This window comes from Athene noctua, chromosome 5 (genome assembly GCF_965140245.1).
Source record: "Athene noctua chromosome 5, bAthNoc1.hap1.1, whole genome shotgun sequence".
NCBI classification, from domain to species: domain Eukaryota; kingdom Metazoa; phylum Chordata; class Aves; order Strigiformes; family Strigidae; genus Athene; species Athene noctua.
The window spans coordinates 29,778,551-29,806,182 of NC_134041.1; the positions used below are offsets into that span (position 1 = coordinate 29,778,551).

The following is a 27,632-nucleotide window of genomic DNA, read 5'->3' on the forward strand; positions in this document are numbered from 1 at the left end:
GTCACCACAGCTAATACCCGCATTTGCAGTCTGCCTCCTGACCACAAAGTGCCTAAGGTACCAGAACACCAGTGAGTTAGGATGTAGGGCTTGGCTTGGCTCCTGGAAAGAGGATGTGCTTTATCATCAAATCCCAGCATGATTTGGTATGGCGAGGCACAGAGCGGTCAAGGCAGAGTGGTGAGCCCAAAACAGGGTTGCCTTTGGAAGCAGTATAAAAAGAAAATATCCTTGCTAACATAACCTCACCTTCTAGTTTAACCTCCATGTTCCCTCAGAGAGTGCAAACATGCCTGCACATATTTTAGGCACAGCAACCCACTTAGGAAGACTCAGATGTAGCATAAGTCCAATTAAAGCAAAATGGAATGAAAGTCCCAAATTATTTCAATGTGTCAGAGTGAGGAGTTTGCAAATCCTCTGGTTATTGCAAAGTTGTTCTGGGAAAAATAATTTCTGTATAGATTCCATCCCACTTTGCTGAACTTCATGGGAGTTTTACCATCAACTTCAGTGGGAGGAGGAACACATATAAACAAGCTTTAGCCATGCATTAATTAATTGTGTTCAGGGCCAAATGCATTTGCTCTTATGCCCCGATCTTGCAATGAATTTTCTATGGAAAGGTCTCTGTCCCTGCAGTGGTGTCCACCGAACTCACACCAACAAGATCTAACTGCAAGATCCCATCTGACTGTCCAGAAACCCCAAGAAATTATATCTGTATTATCTTGCATGAGTTCAGTCAAGAGCAGAATTTGATTAAAATATCTCATTACATATCAAGCTGAACAGTAGATCAAAGCTCTTTTTTTAGTTCACTAATAAAACAGAAATAGCACTACAGAGGAAGTAGCTTGCTTGTTTGTGATGGCACCCCACTTTAGGAAGGTGAGTACAGAAACCACAAAATTATTACTGCTAAAATAACCAAAATAAAAGACAAAAGTAGACAAATCTTTAATGCAGGATATAATCCATAATTTTTTTTCTCATTAAAATTACCAAACATCAGACAGCAGGGATGAAGTGTTCTGCCCCATCACTCACCTCCAACCTCTGTTCAGAACAAGAGAAAATAGTGAAGGTCCTTTCTCGATTTATGAAGCACGGAGTTTATTTTGCATGTATGAGTACTAACAGGACCCCAAAATTCTGGTAGCATAAACTAGATTTGCATCAACTCAACCCCAAAGATGTGCCCATGGGTCCTCTAAGGCTGTGCTCTGCAGCTGAGCTCTCTGCCATCTAAGGCTTTCTAACACAGTTACCAAAGGGCAGATACTGGCATGTTTTTTTAAACTCACTAGAAAGTCATTTGCTCTCTTAAATGTAATTTGTGTCATTCAGCTAGAAAGTTTGTTTTCAGTACAAAATACTTTTTAATCACCTCTGTTAAGTCTACTTCATCTCATCTGGTTCCTATGGAAATTGCAAGTCTTCCAGAACTGCAAATTCTGTTTCCCAGCCAATGTTAGGAAAACTGATTTTTTTTCCCACTACCTTCTGAGATAGTATTTGCATATAAATACTGTTCAGATCTCAGAAAATATATTTGAAATTATTCTTATTATTCATTACACTGGAGACATTCCATGTTTCCACAAGCAGCCGTTTTATTTTTTCTCCCTTTCCACGTCAGCAAAAAAAGATCTCCCATTTTCTTCTTCATTAATCCTTCGCTCCTTCTTAGATGCAGTTCTTCTTCACCAGAATTCTTGTTGTGTTTTAGTAATCAAAGAGAAAATAATCAAAAATTGGCACCTTTTTGGCCAAAACAGAACTTCCCACCCTTGATCTATGGATGGCTGGTGAGGTTATAAAAGTCTAGTTGTCCTGAAGAACCAAGTATTCTTAAAAGGTCTCTATTCAAAGTTGAACAATAAAGGTCTAAGTGCTCCAGAAGACATAAAGAAGGTTGATAGGGGTCTTTGTCATGGTTTGGGAACCTCTGCATTAAGGAAGAGAGAAAAGAGCATGGAGTTGCACATCTTTTCAGTGTGTGACAAGCTACAGTGAACTGGACAAAAAGCGACAGATTTCCTGGCCAGGGTGAACATCTCACATGTTAATGACAGGTAAAAGAGACCTATTGTTTGAATCAGCCAGAACCAGTAAGGCTACTCTCTCCAAATATGCATTTCACAAGCACACACTGATGGTACTGCTTATGCATTCACTGAACTTGCTGGGCTTGTTGCTGGTGCTTTTTTCCACCTCTTCTTTTTCTCTGCTGTCCCTCTCTCCTGTTTCGGAGCTCCACCTCACTGCTATGTACGCACTTAGGATAGCACTTTCAGGTGTAAAATGAGCCTGAAACACAGTAAGAGACAACACTACCCATCAGACAGAGCAACAGTAGGGCATGACTCCAGATGGATAACAGAACTGTCAATGCAAGTGATGTACAAGCCTCAGCTTCCAAGTCTTGTGAAAAAAACATTCTTCACCTGTACTTGGGAGGAGGACCCAGAAGAGGAGGTGCAGTTGGAGCAATCTGTTTAGACTGAGCAGGGGGGGAAACAGGAATTTTCTTGCTCTCCCCTATGTGGACCACTTTTGAAAACCCCACTTGTTCTGAACACTGTCCCAGGCAAGGAACAGGCAAAACACAGCACCAAATGAGAACCACATGCTGAGATCAAGTGCTGAAAATCTTTTCTGTGTCTCTGCATCTCTCCTGCAGGGCACCTGAATACCAGAGATTCATGAGCATTTGCAAAGGATTTACTTTCTCAGCACGATCATTCTTGAGATTAGCATAGAAACTTAAAATAACATAAATTTCAGCTGTCTTCTTGTTACCTCCTCACGCACCTCAGGATTCTTCAGGATCTCTTCCCAGTGTTGACAAAGAAGTTCTTTTCCTTTAAAAGAACAGAAAAATATGGTTTGTTGTTGTCTTCACCAGGTTGTGAGATATATGAGGAATTTTTGAGAAGACAATCTCCTCTATCTCTATAAAGCAGCTATAGCACTAGCCAAGAGCCTATGTCTCTTCTGCTGTGTTCATCTGCTTCATTAGCTACATTTTGGAAATTTTCAGGGCTTATGCAGCTGGGAGATGGCTAAAACAGTGCTAAGAAGAGCCATGGGTCTCTGGGTTTTGCAGTGGCAGCACCCATGGAAAGAAGACCTGACAGAGATGCTGGCAGTCATGGGTGAACCTTCTTTCAGAGGAAATGAAGACGGGCTGGGAACCTCCCAAGAGAACAAAAGAATGCTTCCAGACAGTCAGGTGGAGCAGCCTGCTGGCTCCATCAACCTGACGGATTTGGCAGCCTCTCTTGCTCCATCTGGCCAGGATCCTGGAGTCTGCAAGCCGAAGGCAGAATTACTGAATTATTGGGAGAAAACATATAGCTGCATAAGCTTATACACAGTCATATACACACACACACACACATATATATATATATACACTCACACACATACATTTGTACCCATCATAGAATAAGGCAGCACCTCCTTTAGTAAGCTTGCAGGATATATGAAGTCCTAGTAGGATTTAAACCCCTATGCCTTACCCTATAATGACTAAGTTGGTCTCTGTGTTGGGCATGTTAACTCTGCAGGAGAGCTCTGACATCTTCCTGGAAGAGATTTAAAGATGTATTTTTATTAGCTTTTGTAGGAGAAACACTGACAAAAAGCTCCTATCTGAAGCTTGCCCAACAGCCTCACATTCCCTGGGTTCCTCTAAGTCTGAGTCCTCAAAGTCTTTCTGTAGCAGAGGCCAAATCCCACTTCCAGCTCCAGTCTGGGCGCCAGGCTTGCTTGCTAGGCTCTCGACTTCTTCAGCCCAGAGCAGCGTTCCTGCTTACGTTAGCAGTAGTTGGCCAACAGAAAAAGAGAACAATACAGCCTTTGTAGATTAACAATATTTTTATTTACTATAAATTAGGCCATATATAACATTGCTTAGCAAAGTAATTTATCATTCTTTGGGACCCTTTTTCTATCCTTTCCTTCTCTTCCTTCTCCACCTTCCCCTTCTCACTTCCCCTCACTTCCACTTCTACCTTTTTACTCCTTTTCTCTCTCCTTTCTGCATTTCCTCCCTTCCAACAGATCCCACAATTGCTCTGATGGCTCCACTCCAGTCCATACCTCTGTTATCTGCTAAAATCACTGACAACAGAACAGTGAAGTAGAGATGCATTCCAGTGTCCTGGAAAGGGATGCATAGAGCAAAGAGAGCAGGACTTGAGGGGCAGGAGAACTGGGATATGCAAGAAGAGTAACAGGCAAGAAAGACCTGGGGTACATACATTGGTAAAGGCAAAGGAGAGAGCTCACCCCCAGCAGCGGCTGAAAGAATTATATACAGCATTTCTGCCTGGAACTGTCAGTCTGAGAAAAAAGCGTATTTCATAGTCAGAAGGAGAAAAATAAATAGAAAAGTGTTTCATCTTTGGACGTTGGATATTTGATCTTATCTGGAATGAGTGTGTGTGTATATCTGTTGTTATTTTATTACAGAGTGCTGTTATGAAACTTCCCTTCCCATTTTGCATAAATCTTCCTTTTCAGACATGTGGTCACTGGTTTAGGGAATATTTACTGTTAATTGCCTCAGTTTTTGCAGACCCAACTTTTCTTGGTTTCATTCTCAGAACTACTCAGCATAACCAGTGCCTTTGCCACAGATGTCCCAGACACTGCTCTTAAAAAAATTATCCTGACCAAAACTGGTGCTTTGACCTGTGTGAACTGCTAAATATCATCACAAAGCAGCAATTAGGCTGTACGTTACTAACAACCTTTGCCTCTTCAAACCTTAATATTTAGATCACATGGAAGAGTGTAGTTATAGACACAAAACCCGCACTCACAGGTTGTCATATTTGTTCAAACTCATCTTTGGTTCTCTTCCAAAAGCCAACCTCCCATCCGACATTTGATTTTCTGCTCGCCTTACCTGGATACCTGCTGAAGGAAGGAGAAATCCCTTCTCCACAGCAAGTACAGGCGCTGCTGGATTCACTCCAGAACTTGAGCCTCCAACACTCAGGAGTCAACTCCAGCACTAAAAAGGCGCAAGTTCTCTGTTGACTGGCCATCTGCAATACTAAGGAGCTGCCTCTCTCAAGCCAGGACCCAGAAGAAGATGCTGTTCAACATAACAAAATTTGACTGACTCAGCTACAGTCCTGTCTAGCTACCACAAGGTAACTGTTGTCTTGTTAAGTTCTTGTCCTGTCAAGGCCATCTGACAAACAAAAACACTTTCAGAAAAGAAAACTCCCTTGAGCTCATCCCTTCTGTTCTTGTCATCAGTTCCAGCCCACAGTCCCCTTTTGCTCTTTCCCAGTCACCCAGGATAACAGTTCTACATCCCTCATTATGCTTAAGGACGTACTTCCAGGTCCCAGAGGAAAGCACAAACAAACATGGACTTCCTAGTATTAAAGTTATTCTGCAAAGCATGGAAAACCTTCAGAAAAGTCAGAAGAGGTAACAACAAACAAGATGAACCCCACAGTCTGCATTCCCAAGGCACTGAGTAGCTCTGGGTATCTGCTCTGCAGCCTCTTCCCTTTCCTTGGGGTTTGGCTGCCTGCACTGCAGGCCAGCTCTGATACAGTGCAACTGCAAGCTGGGATCAGACTGCTGTGAAAAGCAACGTGAAATAACTGACCAACCTCTACAGTGCCCTTCCCCACCTCATGTGGAAGCCACTTTTATAAACTTGGGCCCTTGCCCTTGGTCTTTGCCTCAGCTACCTTGTAGGTCCAACTGTGCTTCTACACCTTGTTGATCCTGATCATGGATGTGGGGGCAGAGGTGTTCCCTATTGTCCCTGGAACAAATCAGATCTAGAAGCTGGTGCCCAGGTCCTCCTTGCTGCACTTACCCTACTTGCTGAACACCAGGACTGGCAATTTAAGCAGCTACACTTGTCCCCATCACAAGTGGGCAATGATTTTGTCCTTCATGCCATCTTCTCATATTGGAATTGACTCCAGGCAGAACCGTTCACAACACAAGCCCCCTTATGTCTTCTGTAGGACAGGAGCAACCTGAAGATCAGACAGCTGCCTTTTAGAAGACACAAACAAGGAACTATGTCAAAGTAAAATTACAGGGAACTTAATTTCACCCTCCTTCTTCCTGAAGTCACTGGGCTCTTTGTGCCAACATTGTATTTTGACATCATGTTTCCTTTCTTTACAATTTTCTGTTCAGCATAAAGTGGTATGAGAGCACAGAAATCCACTACGAGGATTGGAGACAGTGAAAGCCCTTCTGATTCATCTGTTTCAGAGCAGGTCACTACCTATCCCCCAGTTTTCACTTGCTGGAAAGTTACCCAGCCATATGTTTGCAATTAAAGTCTCAGTTCCTCACAGGCTCATGGTAAATAGTCTGCTTCACCTGGGTCACATCTCTGAAGGGAATTCCCCCAGACTGGATATGCAGGCCATATTTGGTGGCAGCTCTGACACAAGTATTAGCCATAATGGAATCCATGTCAATTATGAGTTCATCCATTCATTTTTCTATCCAGGCCTCCCACTCAAATTTCAGAGATCTCCTTCTAAAATGCAATTCGACCTGTTTTGAAATGGAGAGAGTTCCTTAGTCACTCCATTTGAGACCAATTAGGCTGTTTGATTTGGGATCCTTTATCCCTCAGCACTCTTAGCCTGTCTGTTCCAATAAATGTTGCAAAAAATCCCAATGTCTGAAATCCCTGCATGCTTCACAGACCCTATTTCCTACCCAGTAACTGTACTGCCTTTACTCCCCTTTCACTGACCTGAGTCAATCACGGACTCTGGGGTTACCTTGTGTGTACCAGCTCCATCTCCTTGAACTGCCCTTCAACTGTGTGCCTGTGGAGGCCATGAGGATGAGGAGGCGTGACTGACTTGTAATGCTTTTTCCTGGCTCAAGAGCTCGAAGCAGTCTTTTTTTTTGCAGCTAATCCACAATGTGAACATGCTCTGAGAGTTTACTTTTAATCGACCTCACTGATTTGCTTGAAATATTGATCAAATCATAACTGCTTCCTTTCCAACCACTAGATGGACAGTCCAGTCAGCCCGTGAGTCTGGGGAGAATTCCAGCTTTCAAACCAAGAAGCAATCACGGATTTGCAGTCATTATTGGAGCTTAAGGCTTTTGTTTTGTGTATAATTCCCAGATGTTTCCAGCCCCTCACGTCCCTGTAGAACAAGTCAATCGTGTGGATTCAAGGCTGATTATGGAAACAAGGTTGCAGGTTGTGAGGAAACATCTACCTGCTTTAACTCAATGGTCTTTAGAAGTTCTCCACATGTTCCAAACCAGAATAGCCTGAAAGGTTTGTAAAATCAGGGTGCACCCACAGTACAGAAACAATTTAAGCCTAATATAATGTAAACCTTTGATTAAAGAATGAGCCTGAGCACATATTTAACTGTCATCACAAAGAAGACAGCTCTCCTCATTAGGGGCCCAGATGAATTGTTACAGTAAGTCCAAGACCTGTTAGAGGAGAAGGGCTGGAATTGGCTGTTCCCTCCTGAGCCTCTGGGAACAACCCTGAACTTTTGGTGAGAGAGGTTTGTTTCAGAATCCAAACCTGAACCTGACTCTGAAGTTGGCTGCTCGCCCCCTCTTCCACGTGGCAGACCTAGCCTAGCTGAAGGCCTCCACGGCCTTGTGCTACATAGGGAGTTCAAAACCCAGATCTGGATTTTGCAGCCTGGGATCACCTCTGACTCTCCCTGCTTCAGAACTGCAATTCCATTTGCTTTATGCCACTTGCCTGTTTGCTTTGGGGGAAGAAAAAAATACTTTAAACCCCCCAACCAGTAACAATCCAAAAGACAGCAATGCTGTCCCAGCAACATTCCTCCTTGCAGAGCAAGGAAGAAGACAATTAAGCCCAGCAGCACTCACATCCTTAGCGCTTTGGGCCTGGGCCTCCCCCTTTCTTCTGTCTTTTTTTGGGGTTTTTATTTTATCACTTTGGCTTGTGCTGCCTGAGAGGCAGGGGACCTCGGTGGTGTCCTTGAAGTGTTTACTCAAGACTGGAGCACACCCAAGAGGTGGTTTTCAAGGCCCCTGAAAGCCTCTGAAACCCCACACTGTGTGTGTGTTTTGCAGAGGGGGATGGCTGCAGCTGGCTCTGCAGAATTTGGCCTTGGGGACAGGTCTGTCTGCCAGTCACAGAGAGGTGCTGGGAGTAAAAAGCATCAGCTCCATCCTCCTCAGTTGTCAGCCCTGCTCTAGTATTTGGCCATGGAGAAGTCGTCGGGCTGCAAGCTAGGCTCTGCCCCTATTCTGGGTGATCTCCAGGCTCCCAGAGTGCATAGAAACAGTGCTCCTTAAGTTTCCGGAGCCTACAGCACTTTGGGGGCCTTCCCTGAACATCCTGAACCCAGGATCTCTGATACCACCCCACATAAACCAGACCTTAAAGTTGGGGCAAGGGCTATGGACTATCTATAGTCGTCCTATGCAGGACTTATCCACATCAGGGAATCTATCCTGCAAGCAGCTTCATCCGCTTTTCTCCATTTTTAACCTTGGTGGTTCTTCACTGAATGCCCTCTGTTCCCTTCCTTCTCCTCTCTTTCTCTTCACTGTTGCCTGCCTTCCTCTTCTTTCTGGTCCTCCATATCATGAGCTTTTTCCATGATTTTGAATTCCTTTGCTCTTCCAGAGTGAGTAAAAACATTTTATACTGGTGATAAGGTAGTATTTTGAAAATACGCTTCTCATAGTCAAACTATATTGATAAATATATGAGCACACATGTTCCACTTTGACAATGATTTTCTGAAACATTAAAAATATATAACCAAATACATTTTATACTGGAAAACATGACATTTCAGAACACTCAAAAACTGTGGAAACAGACTTTCTTGCATTATAAAAATGTTTCATTTTGGTCAAAAGTGGGTTTTCTTTACATATCTCCAGAAAAAACACTCAAACCAGGTACTTTTTAATGTTTGCACAAAAATAACATGTCTTGTTTAAAAATGTTCTAATGAAAAATGTCCAGTAGGTCCTGGAGCTGGGTTCAATCCATGGTCACAATTCCTATTGATGGTGGTGGGGTTAGTTACGCTTGGTAAGAGATACAATGAAGAACTAACAAACATCCTTGCTGTTCTGCGTTTGTCCCAGCTTTCCTCTGCTGCAGGCACCCCGCTGCGCTCTGATCTCTTGGTAGGAGGGAACGCAGTATTTGTTATTGGTTTCGCACAGACCATGGAGCCTCATTTCTTACGCAGCCTCCCAGGACAACCCCAGATTCTTATGTGCAAATGAAATATGGCTCTGTTGGTGCATGCTGACGGGCCCTCTCCATGGGCAGCTTGCAAGGAAACTCACCCGTGGCATTCTGGCACCATTCTGAGCCCATTACCTCTGCTCCTGCTGCTTCTGCTTCCTCTGGCATTTTCAATGTTACCGTGGAATGAGGAGTGAGCCCCAGAAGAGGCACATACTTAGAAACACCACACTTGTCCCACTGCTGCTAATAACTACTGACACATGGTTTTCCACACCTCCACATAGGTGAATTAAGCTTTCTTTGTTGTGCAGAAGAGCTTAGACCCAACCATCAGAGCGAACAGAAACCAAATTCTGGTGACACTTGGATCTGAGGCTGCACCTTTGATACTGCAGCTTAAACCCGTCTGCACAAACAATCTTGGCTCTCTTCCCGCTGCAGTATTCTATGCTGCCAGACCTCAGTATTGAATCAGGAGGCAGGCACGAAAAGGAAGAGGAGAAAGAAAAAGAGAAAAAAGAACAGAAAATGTGACACATTTTCACCATTTTTCTAGGTTATTTTAGGCTTTCAGGTGCAGTTGTTTCATGCAAGAAATTTTTCTGTTATCAGAAGGGCTAGGAATATAGTCTTGAAAAACAGAAAACCTGAAAGGTTTGAATAATCACACATGTATCAATGACTAGTGCCTGATGAATAGCCCCAGACCTAATAATGCCTCTCTAGTTAGCAACATCAGGATCTGTAACATTTCCCCATATCATCTGTGAAAAATGTTTCCTGTTTGCAGACCAAACTTGCATCCCTGAACTAAGAAGCACATCATAATGCAACGGTTATGAAACATTTGTCAGTAACATCTCTTATACATAGAAATCAGCATGTTGCAGCAAAGGCCACAGCCATCTTGCTGAAAAACAAAGTGATTAATGACACTAATATGTAATAATTAAAAAATACTCATTGAAGGGGATTGTGAGCTGTCCTTGACTTGGGTTGGGTATTGCCCTGTTGGATCAAAAATCTCTCACATGTTCTTTAGGGATGCAGCAAGGTACCAGGGGCTCCTTTGAATGAGGCTCTATGACAACTGTAACAACAAAACATCACAGAAGTAATCATACCTCAGCAAGAGCTCCAGTTTTCTGGACAGAAACACTAAAAATCCCGAGCACTGAGGGTCAAATTTCCACAGTCACCTTGCATCAGCCTGACTCTGTTCTGACTGCAAAATCTGTCACGACAGTAGGAAGAACAGCCTGTGCTTCTGAAAATCCCCTCTCATATTTATTTCAGACTGCTATAAAACGCTTCTTCAACTCATATATCAGCCTAAACATCCATTCTTCAGAAATGGCTTTGTTCTCCATTCAAACTTTACTTCCCAGCCTTCGGAGACACAGGAGCAAAGTTGCCTTTGGTCATTCCAGCCAAGAGTTTGGCTCAGAGCAGATCCTTTACTCCACCATGAGGCCCAAGCAATGTCAGCTAATGCACCATGGTTGAGTTCCTCGTATCACTTGCAGGTGTAAGCGATTGGAAGTCCACCGCCTTCCTTGGGGCCAGGATTTCACACATTGTATTTAAGCTACCACTGAGTTCAAAGGCCATTCCTCTCAATGGCAGGGCTAAAGCCCTCCGAAAGAAGCCATGAGCAGCGCTAAGGAAACTCAGAAATCTCAGCCTTTGCAAAACTACTGGAGGAATTTTCCCTTAGTAACAAACCCTTTACCATCTTTTGTTTTGGAAAGTATGAAAATGTTTCCATATAAATTTTTCCAAAATGCAGCCCTCAGGATTCTCATGTTGCCTTGATGCTGAGAAATCCCTCTGTTTGCCCCAGAAAAAGAAAAAAAAAGGACAGCCCGCGGAGTGTCTGAAAGATGGCAGCATCCTCAAGTATCCCTAGCCTTGGGGTAGAATGCTAATCCTTGTTATTCCTGTTTTGATCCCAGGTTCCCAGGGCTTCTTGCCAGGTTGTTGGGGGTTGGCATCTCTGGGGGGTTTGTCTGGATTCTGGGGCAACACTCCGGGTGTCTGTGGGCTTCCCATCCCACAGCAGGATTGAACGCAGCACAGGGGCCCCAAGCCCTGGAAAAGAACGCAGCCGGCTGGCAGGAGAGCAGGCTGCGCTCCCGCAGACTCGTGGCTGGGGCAGGGCTCACCAAAACAGAACCATTCTTGAGAAGGATTTCAGCAATGACGAAGGACAATTTCCTGACGATGAGGAAAGCTTTCCATTAGAAATGTCCCAGACAGTCCCAACCCGGAGGCAGCACAGTGCTCTGGTGAAGCAGAAAAATCCTCTTTGCTGCCTGGCAGCTACAGCATGAAAGCACAAGGCTCAGGAGCCTGCCCCAGGGCTGCCGCTGGGCAGATTGGGACCCTTTTTCACCCATTTTACTGCCTAGCAAAGCCCTGGGGTTAGCTATCGGATTATTCTGGCTCCCTCCATACCTCTCTGCAGAGACGCTCCCTCCTAGGAAATGAGTCAGATCTTATAGAGAGGATGAGAAACCCTCTGGAGGTGCCTGTCTGTGTGTTGAATCAGAAGGAAGGAGATTGCCTGTGTCTGCCAACACTAAATGTCTTAACCAGGGGCTGTGTTGGGGCAGTGGGCTCACACTGTGCTGACTCCAGGCGATCATAGGGTGCGCAGCCCATCCAGCCCACAGCGTAACAGCTTTTTCCCCCTCCAGCTTTTTCACACCTCCCAGTTTTCCTGCACCTCAGCATGTGCTCGCACATAAACAGCACAGACAGCGGGTGGGTCCCCCGATTATGAACAGGCCAGACTTGCAGTTTGAGCTCATCACAGATGGCCTCCACGCTCTCCTAACAACAAGGAGGGCACGTGGGCGGCAGCCACCACATAGGGAGGGGAGTTTGCTTCACAAAACCCATAGCTATCCAATAACAAAAAGTGACAGGCCAGGAACCCCTCCAGGCATGTCGGGTGGGTTTTTAATGCAACATTCGGGCAGAATCTTTGTTCCAGGTTTTGCTTTGAGTTGATTTCTTAAGCACATACACATCCAAGCCTGGGCCTCCAGCCCCCCGGCTTGTGCAAGAGCTCTTTTGTATGTAAAGTCCTAATGTCCATGTCACAGAGCTCTTCTGACCGTACAGCTGGCTCTGAACAACGCCTGGCAGAAATAAATGGTACAAAATCTGTTGATAGATCATCTGTGGAAGGCCTGAACTCCAGCCAAGACAGATAGAAATAAAAGAAATTAAAATAGTTGTGTGTGTTTTATGAAGGGAACATTTATATTTTTAAACTAGGAGTAATTGTATTCTGTATCTGAAATGGCATCTGAAAGTGATTTAGTGGAACAATGTGTTTTCTGATTGGTGCTTGAACTAGTTCCAGAACATTTTTTATAATAAGCATCATAAAGATCCCAATTATCTGATCCTTTTTCCTAACATGGTCAGAGAGGATGTTTCCAAAGAAACGGCTTTTTGAGTTGGTTTTTTTCTTTTGTGGCACTGATCCTGCAAACATTTACATACACAATCTTCTGAGCAGCTCCCAAGAAGTGAACCAAGGCAGCCCTCAGCAGCAAAGCTAATCGGAGAGTAAACTATTAATGTTCAGATTCACTAATCAGGGCAATCCATAGACTTTCAGGGAAAAGTCTGCTTGTTATTCTGAGAGCTGTTCAGGATGCATTTACGATTCAATAAAGGAGGCCCCAGCATTACCAAAATAATTACTTACTCAAACAAGCCTGTAAAACTCAAGGAGTGCCCCAAATAAAAGGAGGCTTCCCCCCCCCCCCCTCCAGTTTAATAACATAAATCTAGTGAAATGCATCTTGCTGCCATAAAATCAGTTCTACATGCCTTAGAAACCATTGATTTACTAAGTGGGCAGGGAGGTCAGATCCTGCTAGGGACTCAGAGGGCTGAACATATGGAGAGAAGTTTTAAATCTGAAGGTTTTGTCCACCCACAGAAATGGAAAGCAGTTCACAGCTTACCCTGTAGCTTCACTTTCCAGAATAAGACTCACAAAAGCAACAGGAAATGCTACAGATTAGAATGGAGCCATTTTGATGATCGCTCGGTAAAGGGGATAACTAATGACCCTAAAACCCTGGAGATATTCCCTGTCCCAGGGGATAGTGTCCCTGCCTCCAAAACTGGCTTTACATTACATCCCCCAGCACAAGGGGGATGCTGGGACCCTGCAGGAGGGCCGGCTGTCACATACTGGGCATTGCCGTTCCCAAGCAGCCCTCACCAGGCTGCAGGCACAACTCTAGCACCATGCAGCACACCAGACCTCCTGCCACGAGCACTGCAGAGCAAGGCCAGGCATGGATCAGGATGGCAGCAGTTATGTAAAGCATCAGGCTGACAGGAGCAGCAACAGGGCCTTCTATGGGACAGATGATTTCTTCCTGACAGAGACAGGAGTCTCTGCCTTCTTAGAAACATCTCTTCCACTTTTCACCTCACAAAAAAAAAATCCTTCTTTCCTGAACTAACTGGCTTTGGCTAGGTCCTTCCTGCCACATACCACAACAGGGGAACCACAGGTCATGCTGGACACCAGGTCTGTTCTCCTTTCAAGCACCACCTCAATTCCCTCTATTTTGAGCAACCCCGGGGTTTAATGTGCTGCAGAGGATAGTTGGTGGCCACCTCAATACCCACACATGGTAACTAAGAACCTTGCAGAGGTTTTTGTGCTAAAGAGGGCTGTGTGTGAAATCACTCTCAGCATCCTCCTTCTCCACCTTGTCTGGAAGAATGAAACTCTCCTCTGTATAGCAAAGTAGACATATCCAAGAAGAGAGCAAGAGAAACTGTCAGGCAGATATAGATATGGGAAGGTGTGAGGGATTAAGTAGCCTGCTTAGCCTCATGCAGCAGGGCAGCCAGAGCTCCAGCAGTGGGTTTGCATTTGTAGTCAAGAGGAATAGGAAAACAGCTTTTAAAAATGCCGACTGCTTGTGGGTATGCGCTGGTAGAGACCATAAACTATTCCTTGCAACACTATTCCATGCTCTCTGCAAACTCACTGAAGCCTACTGTGGTTTTGCAGTACTTCACCCCTATCCCGCACCCACCTCACCTCTAAAGTGTTGTCAGATCAGTCCTGGAAGGTGCTCAACCCATGTAGCCCCCAGCACTATGCAAGGGTAATTAGCCTGAGTGGGTGGACCTGGAAGTGTCACCTAACTGCAGCAGCCACCTCACCATCAGGCTGCCCCTGGTCGCTTGGATCATGTTCTGATGATGTGTGAACACAGAGGTGGCCAAAAATAAATAATAGAAGACGCCTTACTCCCCTGAGCACTGAGGCTCTCATGCCAATAAATATTCTCGCTTCTTGCTGCCTCTTTTTGTGGTGGTTTTCCTGAGACTGAAAATGCTCCTCCACTGCAGAAGATGCAAAAAAATTCCTGCTGACCTCAGCATTGAGTTTCATCTTTTTGAAGCTTTGTTGCGCCTCTAAGATAATTTATGAGGTGTCAGGATTTTCCGACCACAAATGTCTTGGACAAAAACCGTTTTTACACTACAGATGCCATGAAAGAGAAGCAATTTCAGTCTTTTCTCTACAGCACTGTCTGTGTCCATAATGAAGCACGGGTTCAGAGCTCCTGGAGATTATTTGTGTAAGTTGTCCAGGCCAGCGCTCCACTGAGACTCAGGCTGGGTCTGATTCCCCACCTTTGCCTCATTGCCCTGATCTTCTCTGTTGGGAGGGGAACTCCCATTTCCTGGTGCTGTGCCACGAAAACACAAGCTTGCCAAGTTATTCTCTGTATGTGTGTATGTGTGCGTATGTATTGAACAAGCCAGCAGTACCAGAAGTAAAAAGATCCATTAACACATCACATTTTGCAACATCCACAAGGATCCCCAGATTTCTCATCTGTGGATTTCTCTTCCCCATGCTTTAGATTTTCGAGGGGGAAAAGGAAACCAACAAAAAACCCCAAGAAGCCAGTTTAGCTGCCTCTAATCCAGTGTGCACCTCAGTCTCCATGAAAGTGTTTTTGGGACGACAGCAGTATTTCCCTTGGCTGGGATGCCCAGCCTCCTGGCTCCTCTGGAGCTGCAGAGCTGTAGACATTCCGCTGAGTAGTTTGCAACCCTGCCTGCCAGGAAAACCCAATGTCTCCATGGAGAAATCTCAGCGGAGGAGTTTGATACTCAATCAGGGATGGAAAAGAAGGGAGTTTATGCCTCCCTGAGACCAATCCCTTCTCTAAAATAAATTAAAAGCAACGGGAAAAAAAAGGAAAAGGATCATATTCTTACAGACATGGGCCCAGACATGCCAGTAGTACTGGTGTACGGTGTATTGCTTTGAGTAAGGACGGGCCCAAGTCACGGAGGCTTGAGCCAAATATCTGTTTAGGTCACTGGGAGTCTATCGACTTTGGATCAAGCCTAATGTTTGGATTTGGAGCTGAACTTCCAAAAGTCTGGGCACGCTTGCGTCTTCTGGTGAGGGGGGCTTGGTTTGTCCTGGCTTTGAGATAGGAACCAGCTGCAAATGTAGGCCTCCAAACATGTTCTAGGAAAGAGGTTATAAAAGAGCCCCTTCTTGCTCAACGCATTTATTCCCTGTGGGACAGATTCCGACATCTTCATTAACACTGAGCAGAATCTTGCTCCAAGAGCAGCTACGTTGATCTGAATGGGGCTATTCAAGGAGTCAGAAAGTACCTAATGTCAGCAAGGGTAGCAATATCTGAGGGTCACATCTGTTTTCTTCATTGACATAAATGAGTTTTTTCTCCTTCCTGCTATTAGCACACACTGCTACAGAAAAAGCACATTGGGTTCCCTTCTTCCCAGCACCTCTTCAGCAAAATGCTGGTTGTAGATTCTTCCTTACTGATAATGTGGTAAGAAGCAAAAAGTGCAAGAGCTCAGCTTATAGCTCTAACAGCTAGAAAAATCCTCCTGTGATAAAAGGAAGCTGTTCCTTCCTGAGCATTGCTTTAATCCCCTATTGTCTGCTTTCCCCCCCAGACTGGAAAATAGTGCCTGCATGTGAAGACAGAAGGATGCTACTGCCTACCTACACTTTTTTGTAGCCATCCCTTCCTAGAGGTCATTCTCCTGTGAGCCATAATCATACTTAGTCACTTTAAATATCAAGTCTGTTGTTTTGGACCATTTTGACAGAACCGAGTAAGGGAACACTGCTGATAGAGGCAACTAAACTCCTAGCATAGGGCCTGTGATGGGCAGGATGTATCAGCCTTGTGAACTGCCTGTCTGGCTACCCTGAATTCTGAGAGATCTCTGAAAACTAGCTTTGAACTGGGCACTTAGACTATTAGACAGCTGAATGAATCCCAGATTTAGACAATTAGGTGTACTTGATACACACGACTTGGAAGTTGTGCTCCCAACTCCCATTCAAGCTTTTGAAAACCTCATTCACAACACCCAACACCTGCACATTTGATTTTGTTCCTTCCAGGACAGTGACCAGGTCTTGGACCTACCTGTTTCAGAGATGACTAATTGCAGAAGAAGAAAGAAAAGCAAAAGCCATCCCCTCTGGATTCTCACACCATTTTCTCTATAACCACATCAAGTCACAAAACTAAGGTTTATCACAGGTAGATTTTCTTTTCCTTCTCCTTCCTCCAGGGCGGTAAGGGTATTTGCACTGTGATGTTAATATGAATCACCATAACCATTTGCATTACACTTCCTAAGAAACAAGGTTGCTTAAACAGAGTGTCTGTGTCTGTAAGGACAGGCCAGCCAGTGTTAGTGTCTATTTCCACTTATGAAGAATGCTTAATGTGCAGCTCTCATAGACTAGAATTTGCAGAGTAAATGCACATGCTTCTGCTAGTGTCAACAATGATCTGGCACCTGGGAGCTGTGTGCAGTGCTGCAGTGAGCCTAATCAATCCATGTTCTCCTTACTGAAAAGGAGGGAAAAAATCTCCACATTTATGATAGTCAGCTTTCCTTACTACTTCCAGCACTTACCATGATTTTTTTAAACTCATTTTGTATAAACTCCTTCTTTCCCACCATTTTTTCTTGGACTTATTCTACACAGTGTTCTCAGATACTACAAACAGGTATCCAAGAGTCTGCTGCTTTTCCTGCAGGTACTTCAGCATTTTATGTGGGCAGCAAATTCTCCATTTCCCTCGTCTCCCTCAGAAAACTAATTTGACAGTGTAACAAGAGTGATAGACTGTTGTTTGTCAAGAAAGACCTTCTGGGAGAGGTTAAGAAGAGGATAACCTCTGCTCTTTTAGGTTCTACTCTTAATGGACAGATGAGCAGAAACCAGTTGCCAATCCATGGAAGTACAAGATCTGAAAGGAAACAGCTGAATTTTGGAAAACTGTTGACAGCAAAACCGGGATTATTGATCATTTATAGGTTGGAAGGGAACATAGTGGCAGGGCATGGAAGTTGGTGAAATAGTTTGCTTGCACACATTTCACATGCAGGAATGATTTTTATATAAGCAAAATATCCTCAGCAGATGGTTCCTGCTTAAGACTTGAGATCTGTCCCCACTTCAGAGGATGTGGACAGATGGGATTCTGGTGTTAAGTCCTGGCTTGATGCTCCCAGAGCCCAAAGGCTTTGCAGTGCAAGTTCCAAGTGAACTGGAGACTAATATATGTAAACACAGGGAGTACTGAAGCACTTTTTGGAGACAGATAGCAGGTTAAGCTTTTTTGTAAGATATGGCCAATGAAAGACCATTTTTGCCCTGAGGAGAAAGGAAGGGAATTGTATTATTTATGTATTACAAATCCAGCCACTAAGGCATAAACAAAACAACTTGCACAAAACTAGAAAAAGGAGGTTGCTGCAGAGTCAGCAATTTCGACTCAGGTTTCCTGTGTCCCAAACTAGCGCTTTAATCATTTTCTTTCTCTGTGAGAGAGAAGCAAGTATCAGAGAATGGAGTGAGTCTCCACATTTTTCTAGCCCAAGACAGAACTGTGTCCATTGTTGGGACTAGCCCCCTAGGAGGAATTATTTCTATTCAATTTGTGTGTGTCACAGCCAGATAATGCACTGGGTGGTATTTCCCTCTCTTCCCCCAATCTTTCTCTTTTATGACCACATGACTTCACCCCCTTGTGTGAGTGACAGTACCCATTAGACTAGATTCTGATGCAAAACAGCTGTGTGGAGAGAAGGGGAGGAAGGGAGTGGGGAACAGCAATTTAGAAAACAATTAAGAACATCAATTCCAATTCATTTGCTTGGTCAGGATAAGTAATTTCTAAGAGGTAACTTGATCTGTAGCGGACTGAGATTAAAGGCGAACTCCATTATCTCTAGTTTACAGTCTGGAGGAATTTGTTTTAACTGGTTACCAAGGAGGCTGCATGAAAAAAAAAAAAAAGAAAAAAAAGAACCTTTGCCTAAAAATGTCTAAAAAATCCTCCTGATTTCTTCTTTTAAAGGGCACGCATGGTTGTTTTAACTCTCTGAGAGTATGATTGCATTGTGTTGCAGGAGGAACAGTTCAGCTTTTGCACATAAAATCCCTGCCTGCAAGAGCTTAGAGATGCATTTTATCAAAACTTATTATGCCAGTTTTAAACTGCTGTTAAGATTTTGGTGTAAAGATAGACTAGGAACATGAGACATGGGGTTCAGAAGTGGATTCAGCATTCTGCAGAGGAAGCAGCAGGGTTTGGAGGAGAACAGTGAGCTGAGCACCAGGCAGCTACAAGTTTTTTCTATCTGGCTTTGACACTCCCACACTCTCTCTCTGTGCAGGGTGATTCCCTGCACTGCTTTACTACTGCTGTGAGTGAAATGGTGGTAAAGTACTAGGACACCTCTCAGGGGTGCTGTGAGACTCCATGAGTAAATACCCCAACATCCCTTTGAATACTGAGAGTCTGAACCCAGGCATGCCATAGCAAGGGGTTGTGACCCAGCAGACACTGAGTTTTCCCCTGTATTCATGCTACCATGTGGAATGGCACCAAAAAGAGAGTATGTGACTGGGAGAGCCACTGATTCTCTACCATGGAAACCTTACACTCTAGAGCTTTCCTCTTTAACCTTCCTCAGCTTTCAGCACTTTGCCACAACCGTGTGTTTCAGTCTTTGTGCCAACTCCTGCAGGCATTGATCCCTCATCCTTGTTTTGCAAGATGCAGTGCTGTCAGAAGCCAAGATGCCCTGCAATTCCAGACAATCAAAATGCTTCTCGGTTATTACTTGAAAAACCCTGGTACTCGTCCTGGGCATTTCTCCCAGGAAGTCTGAAACAGCAGTCACCGTGCTTACAGGAACATAGAGGCCACACGTGTCCCTGGATCTGATCTGTGAGGAACTGAAGGGTGGAGTAAAAGCAGACATGGAAAAAACCATCTGTGAGCTGGCTCAAAGTTCAGAGTTGGCCTTGGACCTGCATTTCCCTGGCTGGACCCAGAATTCTACCTCTTCTGTGCAACTTCGTTTGTCTTAGGGACAAACTGCATTACTGCCATCATGAAATGGCCAGCCTGCACTTTATACAGCTGCATCCCTGCTAGCTAGCTAAGACTCTGGGGTGATGTTATCACCTCAGTGGAAATAGAAACTGAAGAATGTGATGTGATGAATTTTCCCGGACCACCAAATAAATTAAAAAGTAGGCTCCCAGTGCAGAAAGGTTACCCTCCAAATAAACATGCCCCAGCCTCCCTTCCTCACATACACTTACTTTCTTCCACACCAGGAAGCTGATCTCCTCACAGACTCCATTACAGACCCAGAATGGACAGGTTCTTCCAGCCAGTCGGCATCTCCCATACAGTAATTGCTTTGGTATGGGCATCTGAGAACAAGACAGAACTGTATATACTAGAAATATTCTCTTGGCATAAACTTCTCAGTAGACTTACTTTTTTATTGTTGCCAGGAAATGTATTTGGGGCCTCTTGCTGACTTCACATTTCTTTGATTAGAAGGGCATGGGCAGTTTGTTATGATAGTTACAGGGAAAACAACGATGAGAGGAACTGAGAAACTGTAAAGCCTTCTCTAAGCACATCAGCTCTGCAGTAGCACATGAGACCACCCTACTCCACCATCCTTGTGACAGCCACACTTCCAAGGCTTGGAAAGGAATGGGGGGGAACCCATCTTGCAAAGGTGCTTCTCCAGAACAGGGAATGTCATGGTAGATAACCTTACAACCCAAGATTATTTAAGCAATGCAATGCAGAGAGGTCCAGGGTAAAAGAGGGGCCATTCCACAACCAACAGCAACAAGCGATTGGGGAAATCGGCAAACAGTCAAAACTGTTTGGTTGGTTGGGGCAGGAATTTAAGAAAGGAAGAATACAGTCAGCCAAATTGGAGTGCAGCCAGGAAACGTGAGTTAACACTTTTCCTCCGCCAAAGAACACCACTAGGTCTGCAGTGACAATGAATGGCCAGGGCCTTGGCCTTACAATCTGCTCAAAAACCTGCAAGGTGGAACATGCACATTCTGTGCCCATTTCAGGTCATGATTACTTTGCGGCATGAGACAAGGCACTTAGCTTCTCTTGGCCCCAACTAGCCTGTGTGCACAGCTCCCTAGGTTAGCACTCGCCTCCCTCCTGAGGCTCAGTAACAGTTTGTTAAATGCCTGGTTCTCTTAAGAGGCAAGGTGATCCAAACAGTGCAAAGTACTTTACTTTTTGTCCTGGAGAAACCAGCCTCCTTCAGAGTCTCACTCATTAAGACAGCAGCCATTGTAATCCAAGCTCCTTTGATGGAAGGGGTAAATGGGGGGATTGCCAAAGGGAGGATTAGCTGATGGATGTCTTGAGCTGCAAGGGTGTCTCATATGGATTTGTGCAGGATTTTCACCTCAGCTGTCCTGGCTGGAACTCCTGTCCTACTGTACCAAGACACTCTCCTTGCAGGCCCTGCTCTGCCTTTCGCAGCAGTGAGGCCTTGGCTGGGGGCTGGTTGCTAGCTGTCATTCTCAGCTCCCTTGTGAAGGAAAGGTATACAGTATGCCAAAAAACCCCTAGCCCCAGCCTGTGAAAAACTTACCTGTTGTACTCATAGGGAAGTCACGGCTTTGTCCAGAGACAGGATTGATTCAGGTGGGATTCCCAACTTGGCTACTCAGTGATACAATGCTCCGGGCCATTGTTTTCCCTTCTGCAGTAGGGATTACCAGATGCTCCTCCCTGCACTGCACCCTTTGAGACCTACGAATGAAAGTGCTGTAAGCTGCTTTGTGCTTTTAAGCCTAACCTTAAGGAAAGACATTTAGAAGGCACAGTTCCAACACGTATTCCTAGACTATGTGATAGGCAGCAAGTTTCTTGCTATTCCCCAGTCAAGAGAAGTAGCATAGTGCCTGGTTTTCTCCTGTCTATGACTCTGCCTCCTTACATGTCATCTTTGTTTTGATCTTTGATTTCTGCCACTGTGCTTCTATGGATACATCAGGCTATTTGTGTGCACTTATTGTTATGGGACAGGAAGGAAGGAAAATCTTCAAAGGCAGGTTAGACAGACTTCTACATTCTCTAGTTATGTGAGACTTTTCATTTTGAAAGAACAACTTTGTAACGGTCACAGTGCAGTTAAGCCTTACAGGGTGTTAACTACAAACACAAGATTATTATTCCCTAAAATGTCATTCTTTGAAAGCCATTCTCACAATGAAAATACTCTAGCCTGTCAAGTCTCCTGCTTTCTATGTCAAACATCCCTCTCCTTTCCCACCACCACCTTTGCAACTCACACATGCCCAGCATGTGGCCACAGCTTCTTTCTGGCTTCTGATCCCAGGTGCTAGATGCTGCTCTGTCCACTCTTTGTCTGACAAGCAGGGCACAAAGCTGGAGGGGAGCAAGGCACTCTCTGCTGCTCTCTGTGTGCTGCCAGATGCCTTAACGCTTCTTTATCACACAGGATTACAAACCCATCCATGGATGGGTGTCTACTCTTCTGTTACAGGACCCAGTGGAGCAGGGTATAAGACTGTTTGTAATCTTATTGTTAAGAGGTTCTCTTGGGCTGTATTTAGCAGAAATCCGAGTTGCTTGTTTTCCAGCAGAGGATCAGTTACAAAACCAACACCAAGCAGAAGGGCTTTTTTTGAGACTGAGGGCTCTGTTTACCATGTTAATTTTAAGGAAAGTTATTTGGGAGGATGGAGAAAGTAGTTAAATCCTTGTTTACCATGCTGGAAACACAAATCCCCTCAGTTTACACAAATAAGAGAGAAAATGGTTCAGTGGTATGAGCACATGGCTGTGACTAAGGAGAGACAGGTTTGTTCCCTCCTTTAATGCATACAACTCTCTAAGGTCCCTCTTCCCTTAGGTTAATGGTTGGACTAGATGATCTTCAAGGTCCTTTCCAACCTAGTTGATCCTGTGATTCCCTCAAGATGAGATTCAACTCATTTAACATTAGGTATATGGTCCCAGATGAAGACCAAATCACTAATCAGCCCAGAAAGGCATGATATGCCTAATGTCAGATTTGTCCAATATCACCAGATGGACTGAAGAGTCTTGCAGAGGTACAGGCCTTGCTTCCCTGATTATTAGACTGTTGTAATAACCAGCTGGACTGAACAGCTGAAGTAAGATGAGATGAATGTATCCTGCTTTCTGGGGTTCCCATACATGCAATAAAGCTCACTAGTCCTTCCCCACTTGACAGTGGGGTGGAGAGGAACTTATTTTTACAACATGCTCTGATGATGAGGTGCTGGAGGCCATACAAACCTGACTGTAAGTACATCTGTCTACCTGAGAAGGCACCAATGCAACATAGCCCACTGGTTCCTAAATCCTTTCTATTCAGTTTGTGTACCTGTCCTGGCTGTTGCATGGCTGGTTTGGATCAATACAATGATGTGCTCAGCCACGTTTTGTGAGGTGTTATTTCTTTCCTTGCTGTAGAGAATGCAGTCTGTTGAGGGAGACAGCAGAAAGCTGCCTGTGCTGAAAGAGCCCAGGAAAAATGTTACTGATCTCAGCTACATTAGGGCAAAGGCAGGGTTTGCTCTGCCCACTGAAATCAGAATTACTGCATGCTGCAAATTGAAGGTGCTATCAGACATAAGCTTAGGGATCTACAAGACCAAGGAGAACAGAACGACAGGGACTTATTCCTACCTGAGCAGTGAAATGAGAACATACTCATATGGTCAGGGTCCCTCTGCCTTGGCATCTAGACAGCTAGGGATGACACAGAGCCTAATCACAGGCAGGGAGCAAGCAGACAGCAGAGTGGCTCTACAGGCGCTATCAAAACAGGAACCTCTTCAATGGCCTATGTTTTGCCTTTGGTAAGTGGTCAGGGCTGCCTCTCTCACCAATTCAAGGCAGCCCAAATATGGTTCCTCTGGGAACTTTAATGTTTTACTGAATTACCTAGTTTCTCTTGATGACTGCTGCTTCAGAGTCTCAGTTGCTGGATCCCAGTGGGGATTTTGCTGATGGGGATTTATTGACTTCTTGTTACCTTGAAGTTACTGCAGTGGTGGGAGTCACAGGTAACTCCTGGAGTCTGTTTATTTTATGGGTCGGATTTTTAAGAGTTTGCCAATGATACCCTGATCTGAGGAGAAGCCACTTTATTTAGCAACGCACTCACATACCGATCCATAAATAAAACTAGTGTGTTATTTAATAAGACCCAACAGAGGGTCAGGCCTGGCTCACTGGTAAACTGATCAATCCAGAGTGCAAAAAGCACCTCTCAGGAGATTTATCATGTCTATCTGGGTGAGGTACAAGCCAAACATCAGTGCAATCTTGTATTCCACTGAGTTTTCAGGAGTATCTGTGCCCTTACCTTCTGAAAGGAAAATGCGAAATGGTCCAAGATGGAGTAATTTCCGACAACCTTCACTTTGGTCTTCAGTAGAGGCTTTTGGAGTTGTAAGATCTTTACAGCTGGGGCTGCAGATCCAAGTTCCACATCTGTGAGAGAAAAAACAGACTTGAATGCACTGAAGATTGGTCTCAGTGGGGACCATGAATTCCCATACACTTGAGCTGGAATTCATCTCACCTTGCTTAAACACTTAAGAATGACTTGTCCAAACCTATGACAGTCCTGTGGGCTCCTTCTACAGTTGAGTATGTGTGATAATCATTACAGGAGGGAAGAAGTTTTCTGGGAGGAGCTGATCCCTCTCCAGTGACAATGATGGGAAGATTTGACAATTATCTTAACCTCAGACGAGTGTCTCTTAGATGTCCAAATTAGCTGAGAAGCATCTCATGCCTGGTGTGTCCTGTGATTACATGTGGCCATAGAGAAGGGAGTCACAAGGTCATTAGGTCCTCTTAGCTGATCCTCTCATGACTGAGAGGCTTAAGATACAAGCAACATTAATTCAGAGAGGCTAGGACAGATCTGAGTGGATGTGAGATGTGCCAGGTGTCACCTAAAGGATCCTGTAATTGAGTCCTGGGATGAAGCCAGGTTGAGCACATGACATCCAATGCTGATCTAGCAACAGTTGCCTTGGCAAATAGTGCTGGACCATTTCTTCATGTGGCTGGGGATCCAGATTATATAGCAGCCTCTGTTCCACTGCAGCACATGCCTTGTGAAAAGCTGGCAAGCCACACATATTCCAAAGATCACAGGTCACCTTGGTCAATACAAACTGCGTATATTCCACATGCATGTATATACATCTGTAAAACTGTTAACTGTATGTGTACACATAGAGAGAAATCCTCCAAAGATTTTGAAGATAGATCTGTGATTTCTTATTTTCTGGAGCTGATGATGCTGTATATTTGTTATTCTGTTACTGGAGGAGTGTGAGTAGATTTCTGCACTGGAGTATTGTCCCAGCAGCAGAAGCAGCAGAAAGTGAAGTTGCTCCCAGCAGTGTCAGGCTGCATGTGTCACTTAGGGAATCTCTGCTACAGATCTGGAATAGACAGTCATGAATCAGGATTCTACATTCACAGGGCATTGTCAGATGTTAGGGAGAGGGGAACAATCAGGCATAATATACCTACAAATCAGTTCAAGTAATGTAAAGTGACACATTCGAATGGAGCTTTCAGAAGGACATTGCTATTGCTCGGATCCTTTATATACCTATCTAGAATGGGAAGAATGCATGGGCCTGTCATTAATGTCTCCTGTATGGGACACTTCTCCACTGACTGCAAAGAGAGCCTAGACAATTATCTTAGATGAGACATCTATATTTAGGTGTCTCGAATCAAGTGAGATTATTTGTCCCTAAGATGCCTGAGGGGTTTTCAAAGACATGCTGATGCTAAACTTTGACTGAATGGGCCAAACACTTCAGAGATGCCTCTAGATGCCTACCTCCATTGACAGGCACTTACATGCTTTCAAATCTGGTGTCCTAGATAATTCTGAAAATGTAGTCTTGTGTGAAGCTGAGGTTCCTACAAGCCAAATCGTCAGAGATTTACAGGCATCCAAAGACACCAATAGGTGTCTGAGTCACAGTGCATTTACAGGACTTCTGCATCTTCACATGCCTCTAAAAACCTTAGTCTCAGGATCTTGAAAATACCACAACAGGTTGAAATGCCTGCAAATTCAACATTTTTGGAAAAGAGATACAGGGTAGAGAGACTTTCCACCAATTTTCTGTCTTTATTTTTGCTGCAGACATCCAGAAGGTTGTTCTTCCAACGCTTTGAAAGGAAGAGAAGCTGTTTGTGTTCCTGAGCACAATGTTCAGCCTGAGCCCTGTCTTTGCAGGATGCATCAGGCTGGCCTAATAAGCAGGCTAGCCACAACCATGCTGTTTCCATCTATCTGCTCCAAGTACGACCACAATAAGTTTATGCCTGCCTACGAAACTCTCTGTAGTTCCAGTAGTGGCCTGATTTGTGGAGGTGTTAATCACTCACAGATACCACTTAGGTAAAGCTGTAATGTGTCCCAGATCACCCTTCTGTGCCTCAGTTTCCTTGTCTCAAACATGCATGCTTCAAGGTCTAGGGATGTGTAGTGTCATACAAATACCATTATTTATGGTGATGATGAGAACATGAGCTTTGATTGGTACAAAGGTCTGGGAGTGGCTACTTGACATCAATTGAAAGAGATGGGTATTAACCTGTATGTTTGAAATACAGCGTGTTGTTATTGCTCTCAGATAAACAGAATTACCTCCTCTTAAAATCAAAGGTAATCTGTTTTACTTCAATGAGATGTGGTGATGTCCACAGAGAACAAATCATTTTTGGCAAGTGGAGGAGGGATTTTCTTGGCAAGTTGGAAGAAGCATCAAAGGAAGAGAAGAGGGATGGGATGCAACACAACTGGTTTTAATCACACATAACAGCCAAGTTCCTGTGGACAGGCCTACTGTCTGATATGCCATTGTAAACGCTCTGGGGAGCCTCAATTAAGAGAATGGAAAAAACAAGTGAATGGCATAAAGGTACTCATGGTACTCAGTGTAACTGGCAAAGCTTTTGTCAGCTGGCAATATGCAGTGATATTGCTCCCATTAATGTAGTGCCCCATTACTGTGATTTTGATTTTTAATGGGTGTTTGGTTATCCAACTCCATGCCTTTTTCTGGTTTTGACAGTCACAGATCCTCACATCACACTGCACTTTTGTTTGACATTAACAAGGAAGATACTGAATTGGTTGTAACAAGGATGTGCTTTCATTCCCACTGTACAACGACCAGGGAGAGGGGAGACTCTTATTTCAAGCCAGTTCAGCTCTGAGGTAGTCTGAATTGCTCTGGAGGTGCCAGTTTTTTCTGCCTGCCTGTCAAAGAGCCTAAGGTGGCTGCTCCCTTGGCCAAGCACACTGCAAGCTGCCTGAATGGATGGGATATGTCTGGAGAAAAAGAGCTTGGGCAAATACTTCTTGTCAGAACTGCTCCTCTTGAAATTACTGTCTCCTCTGGAAATTGCAGACTTGTTTCACTAAATTTGGGGGCAGGGAATGTACTGATTTTATTAGTGTATTCTGTAGGCAACTCATGTTTCATTTCAACTATTACAATACTATATAACGTATTACATTATCATCTCACATAACATGTCAGTTTAGACTAGATTATATAAACATCCAAACAAGAAGGTCAAACCGAAAATATCTGATATGATCATTTCAGCATTTCTGAAACAAAGTATTTTAGAACATCGACTCAGTGATATGTTTTCAGGATGATGGCGCTCTCTTCCAATTAGGAATGAAAAGACATTTGTAATGTCTGAGTTGCCTTCGTAACACAAACAGCTTGAGCTTTAGTGGTTGCTGTAGCTCCACAGTTGGGATCACTGTTCAGACCACTGTAATAATTGCTTCCTTACAGTTTCTTCAGGTTACAGTAGCATTTGAGGGCTACTGTCAGGGCTTGACGATCTCTTTGCAAGGAACCTCACATTCATATAATAAAGATAATAATTTGGCTTTCCATCACACAGAA

At 44.3% G+C, this 27,632-nt stretch overlaps 1 long non-coding RNA gene across 1 annotated transcript; it reads right to left on the reverse strand.

Moving 5' to 3' along the window:
- Nucleotides 1–24,466, reverse strand: LOC141961395 (uncharacterized). Its single transcript, XR_012633763.1, has 8 exons — nt 24,245–24,466; nt 24,026–24,153; nt 21,254–21,414; nt 19,929–20,042; nt 3,528–3,593; nt 3,137–3,315; nt 2,818–2,867; nt 1–2,313 (listed from the first exon to the last, which is right to left on the reverse strand). It is a non-coding gene; the product is annotated as an uncharacterized LOC141961395 (long non-coding RNA).
- Nucleotides 24,467–27,632: the final 3,166 nt, after the last annotated feature.